At 39.1% G+C, this 23,847-nt stretch overlaps 1 pseudogene across 1 annotated transcript in view; it reads right to left on the reverse strand.

Annotated features, from left to right (window-relative positions):
* Window positions 1–23,847, reverse strand: part of Prrc2c (proline-rich coiled-coil 2C) — a 69,473-nt pseudogene that overhangs the window by 23,208 nt on the left and 22,418 nt on the right. Inside the window, 14 exon segments of the transcript NR_111961.2 lie at window positions 892–1,726; window positions 2,304–2,458; window positions 4,763–4,971; window positions 6,980–9,226; window positions 10,382–10,589; window positions 12,021–12,297; window positions 12,707–12,876; window positions 13,663–14,233; window positions 16,730–16,783; window positions 17,694–17,838; window positions 18,603–18,690; window positions 18,791–18,924; window positions 19,602–19,684; window positions 22,298–22,518. The product of NR_111961.2 is annotated as a proline-rich coiled-coil 2C (transcript).

Consider the following 23,847-nt stretch of genomic DNA (forward strand, 5'->3'; position numbering starts at 1 on the left):
CTCCATGGCAGCTCAATTCAAAGGTTGTTTTACCCATCCCTATCATCATCTTTTAATCCACACAGCATGTTCTCCATTTACTTCACTATGCTGCCCTTCTCTCTAGGTGTGTTAACTGCTTCTCTTTCCCTATCCTTATAGACAAGTTTGAGAAAACCACTTTTAACCTTAGTTCCCCCTTTTATGTTTATTTTCACCCATGCGTGCACCCTACTCAGACTTAACCTAGAGCTCACAATTAGAAAACCAGAAAACACTTGTCCTCCTGAATGACTGTTTTAACAGTCGGATTTCCACTTCCATTCACTTCTCTAAGTGACATAAATCAGTCTTTACGGCTGAGTACAATTCCATCGTGTTATATATACTCGATCATTATTGATTCATCTGTTAATGAGCATCTGGGTTGACTACTTATCCTGGTCATTGTCCATACTGTTAAAATCAATACACAAGTTTCTCTGCTGATCTAAATCCCTTCAGACAGACATCCAGGAAGGCAATAGGTAGATCCTATGGTAATTCTTTAAAAAAAAAAAAAAAAATCTCCTTACTGATGTTCACAATGGCTGAGCTAATTTACCAGTTGTACATAAGTGTCTCTTCTCTTTTTTCCTCAACTGTCATTCGTTGGTTTTCCTGATAATAGCTATTCTAATTGGGGTGATATAAAACCTCAATGTAAGAAAGTATGCTGTAACCCTATTTTATAGAAATAAAGGAAACTAAACTATTAAAAAAAGGAAGGAAGCTAAGGTTATTGCTTCCTACTAAGAGACAATAAACGACTGGGGGGCGGGCTAAGAGAACCTCAAATACTTAAATAAGATATAAAACAAATGTCAGTACTTCTATGTCCTTTTATTCCCCATACATCTGTTGCATACTTACATTTTTTAGAAATGTCATTGAGCACAGCTGGAGCAGTCACTTTGTTATCCCATAACTCAGCTGTTAGAGAGCTGTGTGACTGTGAAGTCTGCATGGATTTCCCAGTGGCTACATAATCTGTGCCATTAGATGTCTGAGCTGAAGGTAATCTAATCGAAGGTGGTGGCTGCTTTGAAGATGGTGTTGAAGGTGGAAGTGGACTCTGGACTGGTTTGTGGTTCTGTGTCTGCGTCTGTACCGTTGAGGCCGGGGTTGGGGCAGTGGATGCAGCTGAGGCTGGGGCAAGTGGAACTGAGGCTGTTGGGGCCAAGGCTGGGGCAGCTGGTGTTGAAATAGATGGCACGGCTGTAGCTGAGACCACTGGGGGTGGAGAAGAAACTGAAGCTGGTGCTAGGGCTGAAGCAAGGATAGGAATCGAAGCAGAGGCGAGAATAGGGATGGAGACTGTAGTTGAGGCTGAGGCCAGGATAGGAGTTGGAGCCGGGACTGACGGCTGGGATGAGGAAGAGGCTGTGACTGGAGATGAAGTGGGTGCTGGAACAGGAGCTGAGGCTGAGGCTGGAACTGGAGCTGGGCATGAAGTCAGAACCGGAGCTGGGGTTGACACTGGAACTAGAGCTGTGGCTGATGCCAGCACAGGAACTGGAGCTGGGGTGGATGCAGGAACTGCAGGTGCCAGGGATGTTAAGGCTGGAGCTGAGGAAGAGACTGGAAGTGGTGCAGAGGGTGGGGCCTGAACTTGCTGAGTCCCAGTAGCTTGTTTTTTGGCAAACCTTGGAGGAAGCTTAGAAGTCTGACTTCTTCCTTTTTCACCTATATTTTTTTTGCTCCATACCTTAAAAAAAACAGGTTTATTTTGTCACCCAAAGAAACAGTATACATATGTAATTTCTACTTACTATTGTTTCTAGAACTTACTACTAACTTAGCTATTTCAGTTTGGACACTCTCAGGACACTAATGAGATTACAAACTGTAAGAAGTCAGGACGCATGGCAAATATGGACAGATATAATTTTATACACGAGCCTACTCTTCCCCCCCAAAATGTAAAATAACTGACAAAATTTAAAGTAAATTTGACACCTTGACAACAACCAACCAACCAAACAAAAAGTTACTTCTGAATCAGGATACTTGTGTTCATTCAATTTCCAGCATAATTTAAAACAAACTGAATTTTACCATAAACCAAATTAGTAAAAAAATAAGATATATTGTTGAATTAAATCAACTATGGTCTGTTTTAAGGAAAAGAGCAAGCTATAGTAATTAATATCTCATTTTAAAATGACCCAAGTTCCCAGGTGTGAAGATAATCACTCGACTCTTCCTGAGTAGACAGTAACCCTGGGCCTCTGCTACTAAGTTCCAGGCCTCACTGTACAAAGTTAGCGATCAAAAGCCCAAACCTGTACAACTTGCTCTTCCTTCTTTCGGCGTTCCTCATCCTGTAGCCGCTTTTGCTGTTTTTTAGATACAACTTCAGTAAAGCCATCATCATTCAAATTTGACTGGGGGTCTTCAACTACAGTTACTTCAGGATGATCATCAATGATAACAACACCTGCAGGTGTGGAAACAGATTCCTTTTAATTTGAGAGCATCACTTATTTCCTACCCTGTAAGGTGGCCCAGAATGGACTAGCAAATTTTGAAGTGATTTTACCTTTCTGAAAAGTTTCATAGACAAGATTAAAAACAACCTAAAACAGCATGCTTTGAAAGATAAGACCGTTCAGGTTTTTGAAACAGGGTCTCGAATAGTCTCAAACTTGTACAGCTGAGGCTGGCCTTGAGCTCCAGATCCTGCCTCGACCTGTCTGTCAAGTGTTGGGACTATACATATGTGGCACCATTTCCAGTAGAACTTTTCCCTTCCTTATAATTCAAAACAAATATAGGCACGTGAGCTCCACTCTCCACACACATTTGAAAATAAAAACAAACCAAAAGTATATTATGCCTTCTCAGCCTCAGAAATGTGTAATGCTCACCAAACAGTAGTACTTAGCTTCATATACATGTGATCAAAGTGGGAATTATTACTGTCATGTATTTTCAAATCATAATTTTGCCTAAAGTTACTATCCTGTAGACGGAATAGCAAACCGAAATCTTGTTAAATAATGCTTGAAAGCCAGAAGAGATGTGACTTGGCTAGAGATATAAAATACTAAAGGAATTTGCAGAGAACCTACAATTCTATTTTCTTTATTAAGATTTTATTTACAGACCAAGGAAAAATGTAAAACAAACATTAAAACTAGCTTTTGTGGGTGTCATAATATTTTAGACTGATTCACAGTTCTATCATTTACTGTTGTTTTGAGACAAAGTTTCATTTTGTAAGCCAGACTGACCTAGAACTTACTATGCAATCAATTCTCATGTTTCTCCACCTTAAAGGGGCTACCATACGTGACCAACACCAGAATCCTACATCCACTTCAGCTTTTCACATAACAGGGCCTGGGCTACTCCAGCTATGGGCCAAAAATATTAAGTGGAAAAATATACTGCTTAATTTTAAATTCTATGACATTAATTATCCAGTGAAAACATATGTCATCCTGCCTGAAGCATAGGTCATTTCTTTGTTCAGCTTATTGGTAACGGCTGTCCAGGAGCTACCTGACAGCTGTTTACCTCATCAACTAGGGTATCAAAATGCCTCCACTGAAGTAACTCTGCTGTGGTAACTAACAGCATACCTACCTAGCCATGCCACCTCATCATTCATCCATCTCACATCAGCACAAAAAGGGGACAGAGAACACAAGGTATTTTGAGAGAAGAGGTAATATCCTTATTATAACTTCAGACTATGGTCTGGCTATTTTATACACTAGAATTTTTAGTGGCATGCCTGTCCCTCTATATTCACTAGTTATATTTCACCCCAGTTCTGACAAGTAAAAGTGACTGTCAAACGTCTCAGAGTGAAAAACCACTTATATTGAAAATCACTTATCTAAATAATCCAGCTAAAAATTCCTAAACATGCAATTAAGATCAGTTATTTCTTCCTCATTTTCTCCCAATTGGAATCAAAAATTCTAGTTCTCAAAGGCATATTCAATACATTTGGTAGAGGACAACTTGCATTTGAACTTCCTACTGAGACACAGTCGAGAACCATTGGTCTAGAGATAATGTCTGAGAGCTGAGTTAAACAAACAAGGGTTTAATAAAAATAAACAACAAAATACCACATACAATTAGAAGCAAGACAACAACTACATCTCAAATTAGGAAAACTACCTCACCTAACCTTCCATTATTACCACCTCATTAAGAAACCCCAGTTTTAGTCACAGTTTAGCTTTGGTCTCATCTGAATAAATGACAAATATACTATTACAAGTAAAACCATCTAGCATGAGATAATTTGTACTAATTTCTGCACCTGATATTTCCTTATTGCTTATTATCCATCATATTTAATATGTATTTATTTTGTAGCTTCCTTAATTTGCCTAAACACTGTCTCCCACTGTTCTTCTCTGCTTGTATTGACTATTACTTTTTTCTTTTTAAAAAGAAATGTTCAGAATCACCTTAGTTCTAACTTAGAATTTTCACTTAATGTTTGTTTTTCTGTGTTTTCTCAAGCATGTTTTGCAATTTTACTGGTTTAATCAATTTCAACCCCCTCCCAAAGAGAACAGTGAAATCTTCTTGGAGTATCATTAACAAAATTGTACCCAGTGTTCATAACATACTAAAGGTTAGTGTTGTTTTAGTCTAAGTCATTATTGTGATCAGTCTCTATGTCTAACATAAATGCCTACTAACACCCACCATTCTTATGTTTTCACAGTACTGCTTCAATTCACCAAGAAGGAGAGCAGAAGAATCTGGAACTTACTTGCATAATTGTTTAGATCAAACTGTGAGAGAGCATCTACTTTCTCTTTTGGTTTTTTAGGGCCGGGTTTGGTATCTTCTCTCTTTTTCCCAGTAGCATCCTTGGAATTCTTTTGTCCTGCACCGTTAGGCACCCCTTCTTGGTGATGTGCAGAGTTACCACTGACAGGGTCAACACCAGCTGTGCCTGAGGACTGCTCATCAAATGGCCTAAAGAAAATAATTTGAGATAATTTTGACATACTCCAACAAAACAAAAACGTGTCTCCTGTCAGTTTTAAAGTGATTCCTAAGACAGCACTGAAAAAGACCCGGTCATTCTCAGCAGCTGTGACCTTCAATAAAACTAATGCTCCAATACGGCAGCCCAGGTCTCTGAAGGTCTCCCAAAAGTTAAGGTCTAGTATTCTAATTATCCCCAGGAGGTAACTGGGTTCGTTTGTCCAACATTTTATAAACGAGCTACAATATGATATAGCAAAAGAACTTCTGTAATCCAATCAGGACTAGATCAGCTCCTAAAATGGGGCAGCATACAAAAATGGAATTTAAAACAGAATTCTATTGTGTTTACACTGTTTGGCATATATACACATTAAAGTTTAATCAGATTTATGTACTGATGGAAACATTAAAAACACCCTTAATATGAAAACTCACTTCAAAGGCAAAAGAATATTTCCCTAGTTTTTGTTCCCTAACATAACAATTCCAAGTTTATTTTTAAGAAAACATAACAAAAATGGGCTTACTGTTTAACTTTCTATCAGTCTATAGAACTTCAAGATAAAAGATTACTGAATGTCTGACATGACTCCCAACAGTTGGGGAATGAATTCCAAATGGGCCCTTTAAAACTCTGTTGTAACTACAACCATCCACTGGAATGTCTAGAAGTTTAAAGCTGTTGCGATCTACACAACACAAAAATCAGATCAAGATTTTAAGTAGTACTTGGAATTCTAATAATTTGGTCTGGCTAAATACTTATTGTGTTGCTTTTGTTGTTGTTACCCTGATTCTTGAATATACAAAATGAAATTTACATTGAGCAGGTAGTCAGAAAACAAACTTGGCCTAGAATTTTAACTAAACAAACTTACTCTAGAATTTTGATTGAAAATACTAATTACATTCAACTATGAAATTAAGATTACCTGTATCATTGTGCTAATTCCTAAACAATGCTTTTAAGATTTATTTTTATGTGTACAGGTGCTTATCTGCATTTATGACTGCACTCAGTATTGCCCAGGGAGGCAAGAGGAGGGAGCTGGATCCCCTAGGACTGGAGTTAACTACCATATGGGTACTGGGAATCAAACCCAGACCCTCTAGAAGAGGATCCTCTATCAGTGCTCTTAGCCTCAATAGCCATCACCCCATTAATGCTTATGGCATACTATGTGCTAAAATATCCTGTACTCTTGTTTTTTTTCATATTATATAAAGCTTCTATCTTCTATAATAAACATGTCAAAGAGCTCAATGGAGCGAATCTACTTAAAACTGAAACTAATATTAACATTATAACCAACATTTTAATATTAAAAGAAAAGAGCAACCCTAACACACTTTATTAATTTTTTTTCTCTTTGTGGGAAGCAGAGTCTCTCATCTCCCAGGCTGTCTCTGAACCATAACTTCGAATTTGACTGCCCTGCGCACTCCCTTCCCAAATGCTGAGATGACATGTAAGCACCATGCCTAGTTTTGTGCAGTACTAGGTAAACACTTCTACCAACTAAGTTACTACACCCTCAAACACAAAACTTCTTCAGAAATCAATTAATATCCACTGCCAGAGGGCTCATGCTGGTCATGTGAGCCAGGTGGCTAGAAATTGGCTTTCTGGGTCTAAGATAACTCCAGAAGGGAATATAACTTATGGTGACAATTCACAGAGGATTCTGAGGTAACAGCAGAGTGCCAGAGTTATGGGGCTTTAACACATTCAAGCCTTCACACCCCTGGAGAAAAACGAAGAATAGATAGCTACTCATTAGCACAGGAGCACTTCCCAGTAAAAAACTCCATTCATTTCTAGATATACAAGGACTTCCAAAGCTCCATACATTATCTCCAAGAAAGCCCTTTTAGGGGAAGTGTCTTGGCCTAACAGGTTACAGCATTGGGGAGTACAGGGTCTTTTTATCTAGCCCGGCACCTTGTGTACCTTCTTTCAAGGTGTGTTGTGAATCTAAATTACAGTACTCACCCTCTCTTCCCACTTTTTGATGGTGGGCCATTTCTTCTTTCATTCCTAGGACCTGAGAAATTCCTTCCTGATTTGGGTGGACCATTGTTGCCACGACGATTCTGGCGATCAACTCCAGGTCTCTGACTAGAAAAACTTCTCTTTGCTATTTCCCTTTTTGGAGGCAAAACACTTTCTCCAGTCTTTACAACTGCTTGTGAACTCATATCAGCATTTTTTTTCTCGTCCCTCTCTCTTCTCTCATTAAAATCACTGCTTTCAGAGGCTGTTTCCCATTCTTCATTTGCCTGATCCGAAGAGTTCTGGTTAGACAAATCTGGTGTCTTATTTCCCGAAATGTCCACAGGTGGATTAACTGGTTCTTGAACAACATTATTAACTGTGCCATTTGTGGGTACCAACACCTCATTTGTCTTTGAAGCAGCCTCTCTCTCTCTCAGCCGTCTAAATCTAGGTGGCTTATCTTGCCTTGGTGGTCGGGTAGGACGCTGCCTTCGGGGCCTCTCTCTAGCTGGGTCAAATTTTCGCTCAAATTTTGGAGGTCGTTTATCTGCAGGTATGGGCATAAACTGCTCGTGTCTTCTTGGTGGCTCTCCATCCTCAGGTTTAGGAGGTTCTGCCTGCCTTGGGTTCCACTGATTGTCCCGATAAGCCGGTCTTCTTAAGGTAGCAGGGCGGGATGGCCGGCCTCCAGGATCCCTCCCACCTCGTCTGAATGTTCCTCCTCTGCCACGCCTTGTAGGCTCCCCTTTTGGAAGGAAACCTGGTTTAGATTTCTCCTCATCTCTTATGTAAGGTTTCTCTAATTGCCTATTATCTATTCGGACATGGTTTTCAGGCTTAAAAGACGGCTGTGGCTTGACAGGTTTTTTGTTTTCGGACCGTTCCTCTCTTAGGGGAAGTCTCCCTTTGCTTAAACTATCCTTGTCACTTGCACTCTCATGAACTTCACTGTCTGTGTCGGTCTCTGAGCCCCTCTGTCGCCTTCTTTTGGGAACAACTTCAAAATCAGAACTCTCACTGCGTGTCTCGCTCTCTTCTCTTTGTCTGGGAGGTCCGGAAGGCACATGCTCTGCTCTTGGCTTACTGTCCCTATACTGAGGGTAATCTCGGGTGTGCCCTCTACCACCTCTGCCACGCCCTCCGTAAGAGCCTCTGTAGCTCCGACCTCTGGAGTAATACTCTCCTCTGCCCCTGCCTCGGTACCCTTGGTCTGGAAACCAATCTCTATCTCTGGCCTCCTTCCAATAGGGCCTAGCAGGTAAAGGTGGCTCCTTTTTCACTGCCACTCTAGAGTCTGGGCGAGGTCTTTCTACTCCAACATCTTTGTTGATGACTTTCTCAGGTGGCTTCTCTTCTTTGACTGTTGGTGCTGCAACAGTTTGTTGGTTTGTAGTTTTAACTATAGGTTCTACCTGGACACTGACAACAGGTTCCAAAGGTTTCTCATCCTGAGATGGCTTCTGAGTCAAAGCTGACGTTTCTGTTGAGGGTAGTTTCTCTGGTTCTGGCTGTACTGGTGGTGAGACCAATGACTGGGGCTGAACTGGAACTGGAGGTGGTAGAGGAAGAGGAAGATCTTTCTTTTCTGTTTTTTCTGCTTTAACAACTTTTTCAGTGACCTTTTCAATCTTTTCACCTTCTTTCTCCTTCCTCTGTTCCCGCTCCTCTTTCATATCTCTAAGTACAGGTTTTTTAATGGGACCCGACCTTCTCACAGGCCTGTCATTACCTTCCTCTCTTCTGTTAGAGCTTGGTCTTGGACCCCACCGAGTTTCTGATTTAGATTTATAGACTTTCTCTGGTTTAGGTCCTTCAGAAGATCGCAGAAAGCCATCTTTTCTTGGCTTCTCCTCTGGCTTTTCTATGGTTTCTTTGGAATCAGTACATCTGCTGGTGACCTTAGGAATGCTGACAGATGGCTCATTTCTTTGTTCCTCTGCATTCTGAGCATGGTTAGAGCCGTGGGAAACACTTCTTTTTCGGGCAGGTTGACTTTCCAGTGCAGAGATCCGCTCGTCTGTAGGAGTAGGTAGGCTCTTTTGATCGATTACATCAAAACAAGCAGACTGACTGTTTGTATCAACATGGTGAGGTCTTACATCTTCCACGGATCTGCTTAAACACTTTTGTCCTTCTGTTTCAGCTGAGTCTCTAGCAACATCTGTTTTTGAGTGGGTTTCTAACTGACTCTGTTCTACAGGATAAGTAGCAGTCATATGCTCATGGTCCACTGCAGTTTCAGGCCTGTGTGAGAATGAGAATTCAAAGGTATGACCAACAAAACAAGCTTCCTCATATGTACATATACCTCAACACTGCTGCATTATTCCCACAACACAGTCCCCCGAACTTAAATGATTAAGAATAGAATATGAAATAATGAATTCTAGGTAGAAAGTGCACATTTATTCCTGAATTAAATAAAAAACCTTAGTCAAGAGAAGAATATAGAATGTCTATATAATTGAGTGAATGAAGAAAATATGTCAATGTTACTTGGAAAATAAGAAAACATAACTGTGAAACACTAGCACAGATAAAGGTTGGGCAACAACTGTATCAAGGGTACAAATATAATAACCAAGCTCATTCAAGAATATAGAATGAAGATTACTAGAGGGCTCAGGGCAGTCAGAAAGGTGGAGATGCTGTTCTAAATAATGGGGTAAAGTTTCAGTCACACAGTATAAAGCTTTGTATCTGTAATTGTAGACAGTAATACGGACTTTTATATCTATCTAATGGGTGCTAAAACCTCAATTACATAAATGTTTGGACCATTTTGCTAAGAGCTTCTAATGCACCAATTAGTATAACTAATATACTAGAGCAAGTCTATTCGTCAATTACAAATACCTATACATTGTAATCATTTAAATACATCCTATAAAAGAAACACTAGCCATCTGGCTACAGATCAGAGTTCACACCAATAAACTATCATTTCGCTTTAAATTGTGGTCTTACATAATTTCTCTTAAGGACTGAGGTCTATCATTTCTCACTACTACAAGAATCTTATCATCCTACTGGCCAGACCCCCCTCCCTCAAAAAAAGAGCAAATTCCTGTTTTTTATAAGTAATTTGCCCTAGTTGATTTAAAAATATAATACAAGAAAAAGGAGAAAATATGCACAAAGATAAAGTGAAGCACATCATGGCTTCACATTAAATCAGAATGATCTTTTAAAGAAATGTTAATGTGGTATTGATAGAGTGGGAAGAGCTTTTGTTATTATATGATCTGTGGAGATCAGATGTGGGAGTTGGTTCTTTCCTTCCACTTATGGGTTCAAGACATCAAATTCTGGCCATCTGGCTTAACGGCAAACACCTCTGTCCATGAGTGATACTGCTGACACCCAGAAAGACCTTTACTTCTCTAAATGACTTATTACCTTGCATCCCCAGTTTCTTCAGTAGACTTGGAAGCAGCTGCCCGCTGAGGCTCAGCATGATAGGGGTCTGACCCCCACATCACTCGAGGCTCAGAAAGAGAAATTCCATGATCTCTCGCAGATCGAGCCATGTGCTCAAACGATTCAGAGGTGTTAGGCGACCCTTCCATCTGGTCTCTTCTGATTAACGGCTTAGGAGGAATCATTCCTGTAAGAAAAGTTCACACAGACAAGAGTATTAGGTAAAGTTAAAGAAACAAAGCCATGGCAAACACATACAACATGAGTGCTAAAAAACTATTTGTGGAAAATACAATAGGGGTCCACTTTATTTTAAAAGAAAAAAATATGCATACTAAAAACAGCTAACAGATTAGAGATCAGAATCATACATACCAACAGGCTAAATTTGGGGAAAGATTATTTCTTACATCAAATTTTATTCATCTTTCCTGTTAAAATAGGTTAATTCAGTATAGGATATCATTATGCAGCAAGGGGGGTCCAGGATAAGGGGAAGCCTATCACCGGATGAGAAGGAAGGGTATGCGGGGGGAAAAGTCTAGGAAGGAGGAAGAGAAAATAAAGATGGAGACAACAGCAGGTTATTCCAGATCCAGGTGGCCTGGGTCCATTTTGTCTTGTCTAGGTGGGCAGTTTAAATCTTTATTAATTGGCAGTGACTTTGTTGTGTGGATGAATTGTAGATTAGGAATTTAACATGTAGATCTAATATAAATTACAAATTTCTGGAACTTTGATTTACTGGGCTAAAGAGGATGGTGTGTGAAAGAAATGGCCAAGAGGCAATTGGAGCGTGGGGATCTGGTTCTGTTGCCTGCTCGGAGTGAGAACGCACAAGGGCCCTCAGAATGAGATGTGTGTGCACCAGGCATAGTAACAACCATCTAGGGTACCGCATGGAGAGGACGGCCCACAGATCTTGTGGTAGAGTAGCAGCCAGAGTGAGTGGATCCAGCTTGTGGGAACTGATAGAAAAAAGTTCCTTTTTAAAGTTACCGAAAAAACTCACCATTCAAATAGTGAGATTTATAAACCAACCAATCAACCAACCCTTTAAGATGGCCCTAAATTCTGAGCCTTCTGGTCCTAGGATTATGGACACATGCCACGTACTACGTTTTAAATGAACTATAATTTGTGAATAGCTTTTTAATCACTGCTAAATCTTCCACAGTATCATTCTGATGATAGATTATCTGGCTTAATTCTAAATGGATTCCCAAAAAAGGCTGGCTTATTTACTTTTTGGCTAACCTACGAAGAAATTCAAGTTGTTATGACAATAATAGACTATAAAAAGGAATAAATACGTGAAGATAAAATTTAAATGTTTGAAATATTTGCAGAGTGAGAATGCTATAACAAATTTTGTCAAGAATAATTGCCATCTCAAAGATTTAAATTTCTAAAACAAAACAAAAAGCTAGTACTTTGGTCTATTAAACAGCTGCTACAAATGTCTACACCAAACGCTCTAACTTCCCAATAAAGACCCAGAGGTCCTATTTTATGTCCTTACTAGAGTTCTGCTATTGAAGGAATTACAACAAAAGAAGGTGACAGGATGAGGCAAACTTAAAAACTCCAAGTAGTAACACAGTTACTACCAACACACCAGGATGTATGGGTGGGATGTCCATAGCAGGCCTTCCTGATATCATTCGTGGATCCATATAGGGCTGCATCATGAGCCACCTTGGGTCAAAACCCATAGAAGCCAGATGTTGGGGGTGGGGCTGCATTGGCTGATAAAGGGGTCTGTGTGGTGGAGGAGGGACTGAACCATTAGACGGCTGTGAAGGCACAGTCTGTGGAAGTACGCCTTGTTGTTGTTGTTGTTGCTGCTGCTGTTGCTGCTGCTGCTGCTGCCACTGTTGCTGTTTCATTTGCTCCTGGAAAAACAAAATTACACTTACTGACACTTTTATTCTATAATCAATCAGTGTAACTGTATGTGAAAACGAGGGTGTTTTGGGATATTTAAAGATAAAAACAACTAGCATAGAGTTGGAAAAGGACCAAACAAGTCGCAGCACTTTTTCATATTTACACTAGCATCTCATCATCATTTCCTAGAAGAGGAAGATGTGTCTATGAGTAAAGCTTAAGATAAAAAAGGCATGACAGAGAAAGTCAACTTCAACCAATTCTCAACAAGTGTACTGCAAAGAAAAAAGGAACTAAGGGAAGTTTCTATGCTTATGCTTAATTATTTTGTTTTATATTGTATTATCAGAATAGTGAATGATAAGTATTTCCAACTGCATATATGAAGTAAAGTATTTTTGGTTTTAGTATTACCTGCTGCCGCTGAAATCGTGGTGGCAATGATTTCTGAAACTGTTTGAAATAGCCAGATAATACAGCAGGTCGGGGTTGAGACCCTGACTCAGGTTCTGTTTCCTGTACCACTTGTGTGGTCTCCTTTTCACTTCGATTGCTGTCCTGTCTAGTGAAAACTGGTTGTTCTTCTGCTCAAAGAAATAGTAAGAGATAATCTTATCAAACATGTTGTTAAAGAGGAAAAAGGATCTCCATAATATTCGAAATCTTCATTTTGTAACTCAATATAGAAACCACCAATAACATCACTAGAATATCAACGGATTCTCATAAAGCTGGACTCTAAAGAGATCACAGATCCAAACCATCCATTTACAAATGTATTTACTTGACAAAAAACCAAGGTTCTAATACTTCCAATTTATTTCAATAAATGTTAATGTAACACTCAGTATTTACATGATATAATCTATACAAAAACAAAACAAGACGAAACAAACCCAAAGTGACCTATGTATATTTTAAAAAAGAAGTTAAGTCAAGTGTGGTAGCACATGCCTTTAACCCCAACACCTCAGGAGACAGAGGCAGGCAGATTTCTGAGTTTGAGGCCAGTCTGATCTATAGAGCAATTTCAGGCTACTCAGGGCTACATGGCAAGGGCTTGTTAAAACAAAAACCAATGCATCTAAAGAATAACATGAAAACCTCAGCATGATCACTAGTTATTTATGCTGAAACAAAGTTATTTGTAAGGGGGACATAACTGTTTTTATACTGAGGAAAACTAGTTCCATCTATCTAGAGGATGACACGTCACAAGTGTGTGTGTGTGTGTGTGTGTGTGTGTGTGTGTGTGTGTGTGTGTGTGTGTGTGTGTGTGTGTATGCACGCATGCAAGGCCCTGCCTTCACTCTCCACCATTAACAAACAGAATACACAATTAACTATGAAGTATGGGTGGGACAAAATACCTTTCTTACAGTTGTTTTCACTTTCTTGGTTTTCTGTTGCAGGCTCTACATTAGGTTCTTGGGGTTCAACTTTTTCCTCTCTTTCCTTTTCCTTCAACTCGCCCTCCTTCTCTTGTTCTTTCAGCCTTTGTAGTTCCTGCTCCTTTTCCCTCTGTTGTTCTAACTCTTTCTCTTGCTGTCTCGCCCTCTCCATTTCTCTTTGCTTTTCCTGCTCTTTCTCAAGCTCCCGCTCCCTCTCCCGTTCCTGTTCTTTTTCTTTTTCAAGCTCTTTCTCCCGCTCCCGCTCCTTCTCTCTCTCCCTTTCTCTAAGTTCCTCTGGGGAGGGTTGCTTTTCTATGATCCCAAGCTTCTCATCCAGTTGCTTCAATTTCTCTGCACACGCTGCCTTCCTCTGTTCCTCCATCCTCCGCTCTTCCTCCTCACGGCGTTTACGAGCACGCTCCACTGCTGCAGATATTTCAGACTGTTGTTTTCGTCTTTGCTTCCATATTTCATCGGTATCAGGTACTGGAGGCTTTGAAGGAAAGGGGCCCTGTCTTCCAGGCATTTGTCGATCTGGAGGTGGGGGATGCTGAAGGAGTAAGAAACCAGAAGAAGACAGGAACTTGGTATTTGAAATAATTTGTTTTACATCTATTTATATGTGTCACGTATACACATATGGAGGTCAGATGTACACATATGTGGAGGTCAGAGGGAGTCAGCTCTTATTAGTCCATTGTACGGACTCTTCAGAGTGAACTCGGGCTGTCAGGCTTGGCAGCAAGAGCCCTTAGCACCTGAGCCACCACCAGCATGACAGCTTCCTGTGACTGACAGTACGCCATGAATATGGAGGGAAGGGAAGTAGAGTTGAAAAGAAGGAAAAAGAAAGAAGGAATTTTGCCAAAACATAAATAAGATAATGAAAAGAAATCAGGCCAGCAAGATGGTGGCAGAGGGCACAAGGAACCCCCAGCCAACTCAGACAAAGGGAGTCTAATCCCAGGTCCTACACAGTAGAAATAGAGAACCAACTTCCCAAACTTGAACTCTGATCTCTGCTATGTACATACGACTCTTAAGTTATGTCTAGACAATGTACAAAATCAGAAAGAGAAAAATTAACTGGGGCATCAAATACTGAGTGAAGAAATGACCACTCATTCTGTTAGGCATCACTGCTCACTCAGTTTACACTAAGATAAAAGATCAATTTAGAGATTACAGAAACTTAAGTGTATGCTTTCTTTAGTAGTGGCTTGCAGATAAAATGCCTTAGAAGGGGAATTCCTCAGGTAGAAAAACCAAGGCAAATATGTAAAATGACACCAAGGAGATCACTAAGGAAGAAGCAGAATAAGAAGCAAGGGACAAGGTGACTACTAGAGAAACTGCTTTAAAGGAAAACGAAGTCTGGGAAGAGAGATTTACATTGTATCCAGAACACTATGAAGATTTAGAGGTTTATGTGAGTAATATTTTCATTAACATTTTCAAATGATGACTAAAAGTTTAACTACACTGCTAGAAACTATGCAAAGATAATAATGAGAAAAAGCACATGAAGTGCTAAATTATAAAGAAAACACAAGATTTTCAACACAAGTTACCAAGATTAAAAAAAAAGATGAGATTTACATGGTAGCCCAGTAAGAATTTAAAATGAAAAATAATAGCATAGTGAAACCAAACAGCAGTGAAGAAGTAAATGTGTACATGACCTAGAAGTCATACATCTCTGATGACATCACAGGAGGATGGCGCACACACAGAACTTGCCTGCTCTTGTTCACACACATCACTTCCGCTCTCACCTGTGACCTTCATATACTTTAACCCACGTTTTCCTGTCCTAGAATCTCACCGATGGAGCCTTTTGTGCTATTCTCTTTGGCTCACTGCAATACTTTGGAGGCTATTTCGTGGTGGTTCACACCACTTCACTGCCACTGAGCATTCCATTACAGGTACAGAAAACAAGGACAGATGTGTATCTGGAGTATAAATGCACATCTGCATATTTTCATTCCTCCTGAATAAGCAGGTGGCAGTGACTCTCTCAATTATGTTTCCTTAACAAGAAACTGCCAAGCTGCCTTCCTACACTGTTCAGGTGTGCACACTATCCTATATGTTATTACTATAGGCAATGATGGGTGCAAAGAAAGAATACCACTTTGATCTAAATTCGAGTTACCATGCTATTAGATAACAGCAGTTTTAAACATACTGAGTACCTTCCCATGTGCTTACTGACCACTCATTTTTTGTGAATCTGTATATGATAGTCTTTATACACATGAATATATTTATGTACTATATATGTATGTGTGTGTGTGTGTGTGTGTGTGTGTGTGTATATATATATATATATATATATATACACACTGTAGACACCACAGACATCTATGGATTCTCCTGTATATGGATATTCATATCCTCGTGCCTGTATAGCAAGTACTTTGCTCACTGAGCTATTTCTCTAGACCACATTCACCTATTTTCCTTTGTGAAACTAAAAATCATTTTTACTGAGCTATGTCCCTTATTTTTATTATCGTGTTTCTTAACATAATGTAGTAAAGTTCTTTGTTAGAGTAACATTTGGAAATCTAATTTATTAGAGGAGGCAATGGATGTGGATATGTGGATATGTGGTCATACACCACTCATGGGAGTGGGGGTAAACACTGATGACTCATCCAGCTAAGTTTAATTTATTAAAAGAATTTTGCTGTGATGGAGAACAAAAAAATAGAGCAGATGATAAAGAGAATGACGAGTAGGGTAAGGGACTTTGTAGACAGAGAGTGGCAGGACTGCCTGCCTTCAGGGAACAAAGGCAGCAGGAAGGAAGAAGACTAAAGTGTGAACGTGGCAGCAATCAGCTCTGTGCTTCTCTACTTCGTGAGATGCACACTGCACTTTTTTAGGTAAGAATGATGAGCTAGAAGAAAAGCATGCAAGAACAATGTAAAATGAAATGGTTAATGAAAGTTATAAACATTAAACATCATGCCAACAAAAGAAAACTAAACAAAGCCAAATATAGCATACTATACACCAACATTTATTTAAAATCTACCTGCTGTGCAAGCAACTTGGGAGGCGGTGGCAAGTGTGAAGATGAGGTCCGCTCCTATAAAGAAGACCACGAGATTTAAAACGAGACTAAACAGTTACCCTACACACTTATGACCAGTGTCAATGAGAGCTCAAAACTGTTCAAAGTCAACCCATCGGGCCTGTCTTAATTTTAGTAAAAGCTCATCAGTGACTGTAAAATTACTTTTTACAGAGCCACACTGCCAGATCAGTATGGTAACAAGCAAACCTACTAAAGACAGTGAAAATTTTCCTTTCCTTTCCCAAGACTGCCAGCTTGCTCCTTGTAGCACACTAACAGGTTTGTTCTTCCACCTGTTTTGTGCACACTCGAATATATGCCACCTACATAGTTACAGCCTCTTTAAGTCTGTAATGTAGCTACTGCTATCCCATCTCAGCTCAGCAGATCAAACTATATGTTCCCTATATATTTCTCTCCTTTTACTATCTTTTCCAGAATAATCAGGTATTGTAAGTCTCCATTTTCTTCATGTTAAGATTTCTCTACAGTGTATTCTCCCACACAAGTACCAAGATATATAAGACATTCAGTAGATGGTAAAGCCCCTGTTTTATTTTGAGAAAATATCCCTTTACTTTGATCTGACTTGATCTTCAGTTTTGGCGTAATAATTTTAGCAACCATATTAATAATTTCATTTAACAGGCAATAAAAACAGCAAAGAAATACATAATCCCAGTAAAGTACTGTATCACATGTCTGACAGTTCAGCACCCAGAAGAGGAGAGGCAGGAGGATCTTATGTGTGAGTCCAGCTACAGACTTTGTTTCAAAGAAACTATCTCAAAAAAACTACAACCAGTATCCCATGCCTGCCTGCAAACTACATACCCACTTCTCAAGTCACTCCAACTTTAATTCTAAGATCAACTCATGCAAAGTATAGGTAATGATATGGATCTGCACAGGTCCAACAGACCTGACTAAATGGCGGGCCCTTCCCATAAGGACTTTTTGTGACTGGAGGCTGAGCAGGTGTCTGAGAAGAAGACTTAGTGCTGGAAGCTTCATCTCCTTCTTTTCGGTTTTCTGTGCTTTCAGGTGTTTTTGAAGTTTGATCCTCACTGAAGAACCAAAATGGAGAAGAGCAAAGAAACAATATGTAACAGGAAAATATTCCTCTGTAATAAAATGTTTTCCATACAATTTCAAGAGAAGAAAATGCAGAAAGCAATCAATGAAAGGCCTGTGACTTAGTGACACTAACTCAGTAATATAGGCCATGCTTCTGTGGTGTCTTGGGTTACTTGGTTCACATTCCCCAAATGTAACCAGAAGAGCAGTACGGCAGCTGCTCAGACTGGATACTCATCTGTGAGGTGAATGGATCTAATCAACCTTTCTTTCCTTTTCTGTCCTCTCAAAATATCAGTTAAATATAAATAATTGAAAATATTGACTACATTCTAGCTTACTGTGGTTCAGAAAAGATATACTTGCATATAAAAAAATCTCAACATATCACAGATGACCAATCATGAAACTATATATTATAATGCCATGTCTAGAAAAACCACAAATTGGGCATGCAAAAGCCCAATGTTTTCTTATACATTAGCCCACATATTCTTTCTTGGATGCCCTTCTAAAAGTAATGAGAGATATAAAAAGCTCCATTTCCCAAATCTCTAATGCTGATAGCTAATAAGCTTTTAAGGGATAACAAATAAAAATAAACATAGAAATAAAATAAGAACCTGACTGAAACAAGTATGTAATCTAAGAAAAACAGAAATTCTATTAAAAAAGTCTATGAGAAGCATCTTTGCCCCAATGCTCATGCTCTAGCAACAAAATCAAGCTCCCAAGAGCAAAGCCGTCGCGTCACCTGCTGTCTCCCTTAGGACTGGTACTGCCTTGCTCGTCGTCGTCACTGAAATTCAGCTGCTCTGTGTAGTCTACTTCCATCTGGGCGCCTGTCAAAGAGCACACGCTTAGACGGGCTCATACACACGCCACCACTTGTGTCAGACTAGACGCCAACCAGTGCAAAGTACCTAATGGACTGTTTCTTACCTGCCCAGCCTTCATCAGCTTCAGCATCGAGGTTATCGAATTTATCCAGCTCCTTCAATTCTGATGCACTAAGGATGGATGGGCGTTCAGGTTCAGAAGCCCAAGAAGGAGGAGGACCTCGTCCTCGAAGGCCTCTAATGAATGGGAAGGCAGAGAAAGCAATGCACAGATTTTAATTATATTGAGTTAAGAGTTATTGAAACATTGGAATTTAATTCATTTCAATTTGACATTAGTGTTTTCTACAGCAATGACACGATTATAAGAGAAATCATTAATATATAATTAGTAGCTTAAATAGTTTTGAAATTTTTCTTTTCATTTCAAAATACGTAATTAAAACCATTATTTAAGAGGATACTAAAATTCCCACATTAAGAAGAGAGGAGAGAAGAATGGAATGATTAACATGGCAGGAAGAAGAAAAATAATCATCACTGGTTTTAGTATCATGATTTCCTGTTTTCAAAAATTTATGCCAATAACATTTTAAAAATACTGAACTATTTTAGGGTTTTTGTTTTGTTTTGTTTTGTTTTGTAGATAGGATCTCTCTGTGTAGCCCTGGGTGTCCTGGAACTTCCTCTGTAGACCAGATTGGTCTTGAATTAAAAATCCTCCTGCTTTTGTCTCTTGAAGGCCGACTGCCTAGCTATTATTTTACTTTTACCTTACAAGAGGTAAGCAACTGTACTTTTGAGAATAGAAAAATGAACCCTCAATGTTCAAACAAACAAGCAAACAAAAAACAAACAAACAAACAAAAAAACTTAATAAGCACACATCCCCGTAGGCTTTGTTTAAGTCTTACTTGTTTGTTTCCGATAGAGAAGGTGGGAACCTCATGGGACCATGTAGAGGAGGATAGGCCATCCTTGGGTACTGCTGAAACATCTGGATGAAAAAAAAAAAAAAAAAGAAATTTAGTAACTTATGGTATACAAGTTCAGTTTGAGTAGCTCTTAAAATATAATAAAGCATCAATGATTGAAGCAAATAATATGAAGTTACCTTTGTCGGCTAGTACAGACTACCACTCACACTCACTAACAAACCACTTACAGAGCAGTGATCCCAGGAAGTCTTTTTCTTTTTAGGCAGAAATCTTACTACATAGCCTTGGTTGGCCTGCAGTTCGCTATAAAACAGCTAGAAGTGAACTCGGGGGTTGGGGGGGTGGGTGGGGGGTGTGTCTGTCTATCTTAAAGACATGTGTCCTCACACCTCCAGAAATCATAATACAAACATATTAAATAGGACACTGAAGAACCTCCAAGTCACATTAATATAATTTTAATTTATGTAATGACATAAAATGCAAAACCACAAATTTGTAACACAACTAGAAAGACTCAATGATAAAAAAAGGAACTCACTTCAGATCAGAGGGATGTTAAGAATGGCACATAAAATGTGTTCTTAGTCAAGTTCCTATACAGATGACATAAATTAAGTACTAAAAAAAGAGTCAAGGTAATGTCTGTGAGAGCTCAGATTCAAAAAGGTAAGCTTAAAAGTGGGTGGGTGGATGCAGATTATGAAAACACTAGAAACTAAGGGATTCAACTATGATCTGGATGGAGAGAGTCTCAACAAGTATTTATTTACAGACACATAAGCCTGAAAATAATTTGCTTCTGCTAAAAATGTCTTACAGCAAAAACAAAAATCTTTTTAGATAAGGAAATCACACTTAGCGGACTCTTGTGTGACTGTGTTTACAGAGGGCATTCCTACCACACAGGACTGAAAGATGGTCAAATACTAGCTCAAGGTCAACAGTCAAGTACTGAGGAACTCTGGGGACATGGGGGTAGCCAGGCATTGGCTGCAGCACCTATACTGAAAGACATACAGTCTTTAGTTCACATTAGCTCCTCCCTTAAATTATTCAGACACATTAATTATATGTGGTGTATGGCTTAAAATTCATATTTGTCATAACACTAATTGCAGAAACTATCTCTAAATTCTCAATATCTATTTATGGTGTTAAAAGGTGTTTAGTTTTGATACTTAGTAAACTTAGAAGGCATTGAAGCCTTCTCTTCCTTTTGCTTTGATGCTCCTTCCAATATCCACACCTGAAAACTCAAAAATCTAGAAGCACCATTTGAAAATTAGGCCCAAACTGACCAGGTCAGTTTATTAAGTTTTCTTTACTTTTTTTTTTTAAAAATAGTCATACTCTCATAGGATGTCATCCTTCAGCATTGTGGGCGAGTCAAGGTCAGTGCCTCAGGCACAACGAACTCTAACCTTCCACTTTTAAAAAATACTTAAGTGATTTCCTCTGCTTCTCTAGAATGGATAAAACATGGCAGAAAGAAGGAACAAAGCACAAACAACTTGAAACAAACAGCTGAGAGAGAATGCAGTAGAGGCATCTACACACATGTGAGAGAATGCAGTAGAGGCATCTACAGACAGGTGAGAGAATGCAGTAGAGGCATCTACACACAGCTGAGAGAGAATGCAGTAGAGGCATCTACACACAGCTGAGAGAGAATGCAGTAGAGGCATCTACACACAGCTGAGAGAGAATGCAGTAGAGGCATCTACACACAGCTGAGAGAGAATGCAGTAGAGGCATCTACAGACAGCTGAGAGAGAATGCAGTAGAGGCATCTACAGACAGGTGACAAGACAGATGAACTGATCCTAAGGAGTCTACTATGACCTCCATCCTAACAGTGACCTATCATTTAAGAATGCATTTTTTAAATTTAGCCATATTAATGGAACTATGCACTTTCTCAGATTTTCTCCTTTTAAAACAACCAAAAATATGCACAAATGAAATACTGTATTCAGGATTGACTTAGTTTCCTACAATCATGGAGAATGGGCACTTCCCACTATTCTCCTGTAAAACTTAATTTAGGTAGGTATAACAGAGCACGTTCATAACCTTAGCACTCACAGCCTGAGATAGGACTAATCTTGAAGCCTACTTGAACTGCACACAGACCCTGTCTTATAAATATAGATTTAAAAACTTAATTATAATTTTAACAGTTTTTAACATTTAGGTTTGTTTTCTGTTGGGCAATTTAGCAAACTAATTTTATCATAAAAATGTTTTAAATCTATAATCTAAATACTCATTAATACAAAGAACTGTTATTCTAAAACTACATTTCCTCAATAATTAAAGTTGTGATACTGTAATTAGCATTTGTGCTTTTGTTTTTGAGACAGGGTCTCACTATGTACCTCTGGCTGGACTGGAACTCACCATATAGACCAGGCTGGCTTCAAATTCATAGTGCTCAACCTGCTTTTGGCTCCTAAGAGCAGGAGACTTAATATGCTGTGAAAATATGTGGTCTCTGTTGATGATAAAGCTACCCGTGCGGGAGGCATGTGACCTGTTTACCTTACTATACTCACAATTAATTTCTAGTTAGACGTCTATGAGACCAAAAACCTACATCTGCCCCACTCCCATTTGAGTCCCAGAGTAGAAAATTCTTTTGACTGCTTGCCATGTTTAGCAATACTCACATATGGAGGCATCATAGCTCTATACTGAGAAGCAAGGGCAGGCTGCTGTCCATTCAGTTTGGCCAGTGGAGGACCACACGCTATCCTCTTCTCCACCACTTTGAGAATGTCATTTTGTTCTGATGTTATAGCCGTGCTTTCATCCTGGGCAAGTTGCTTTTCATCCTGATCAGAGGAAGGTGACCCAGCAGACTTACCACCATCTCTCCAGCAAGCAACATCTGATATGGAGGACAGAAAGGATTAAGAAAACATTAGTAACATAACAGCAACACCAAGCTTAGCACATTTTAAGAAAATCCCATCAAGTATAGTAAAGGAGTGGGGAAACCCAATGAGAGATCTGTTAAGAATTATAATGCAGGGGTTGGGGATTTAGCTCAGTGGTAGAGTGCTTGCCTAGCAAGCGCAAGGCCCTGGGTTTGGTCCCCAGCTCCGGAAAAAAAGAAAAGAAAAATTATAATGCAGATTAGAGTCATGGATTGTGAAGCAGAAAGGTTGTTCCATGACAACCTATCAAAGAAGGGTTATCAGAACTTGTATAAAGCGTTCTCAGTGTTTCTGTAGTGGTTCACAGATCACTATTCTGACTCAGTCAGACAGACATCTAGAGGAAGACAGACAGGTGAGATTCTACCACTCAGAAGCTGACGCAGTTGTCCACATCCATTTATTTTTATTTAGTCAACTATTACCAGTACATGGGACCAGGCGAGCGGAGTCAGTGGCATTAACTCATTTAAGTCTTTAATCAAGCAAACCACTCTGCTTTTAAGGAAATTCTGAACAGACAATAAGAGACAAATATCCCCCTTCAAGAAAACAGTCCAATCTTTAGACTCTCTACAACACTTATTTTGGGGAAGGCATGTCATGAGCGGTACCAACAAAAGGGACTGAGAGAGACTCTCTTAGTCCTAATGTTTAACCAGGCCTCTTTTGGATTCCTATGTTTCAGAACCAGTGAGAGGCCATGTGTTCCCCTCAGTTTGTTGACTCAAGCTGCCACATTTATTAGAAGGCAATAGGTAACTTCAGTGTCAAAATTTAACCAATTGCCGATAGTGGAGCTGACCCAATCTCTAATGAGTAATTAATCACATTATGAAAGTTAAACAAAAATTTATGATATATTTAAGTTTGTTAAGAAACAGGCTAAAATGTAAAATACAATATAACATTAAAATATAAACCTATAAAATTTTGTCAGAGGAATCTCATAGAGAGAGCCTGTTGAAATGAAATGTTTAGTGATGACAATATGAAGCTAAAACATTTACATGTCTCAAAAATTTCACTTTTCTATTTTTATTTTCTGCTTTATAATGCACATAAAGTATTCTTCATTATCCAAAATATTGAATTCAGAAAACAAGGAATCATGGAATACAAACAAAAGTACAAAAAAAAAGGGGGGGGGAATGTATCTTACACAATAGGGAAAATATGCTAAAAACAAAACTTGTTAAATATATATATGGCTAGGCACAATCGAATATGCCTATAATCCCGGAGGATATGCCTATAATATAACTCCAGACCTTTGAAGG

The sequence above is a fragment of the Rattus norvegicus genome, chromosome 13, assembly GCF_021556685.1.
Source record: "Rattus norvegicus strain SHRSP/BbbUtx chromosome 13, alternate assembly SHRSP_T2T, whole genome shotgun sequence".
Taxonomy (NCBI): Eukaryota; Metazoa; Chordata; class Mammalia; order Rodentia; family Muridae; genus Rattus; species Rattus norvegicus.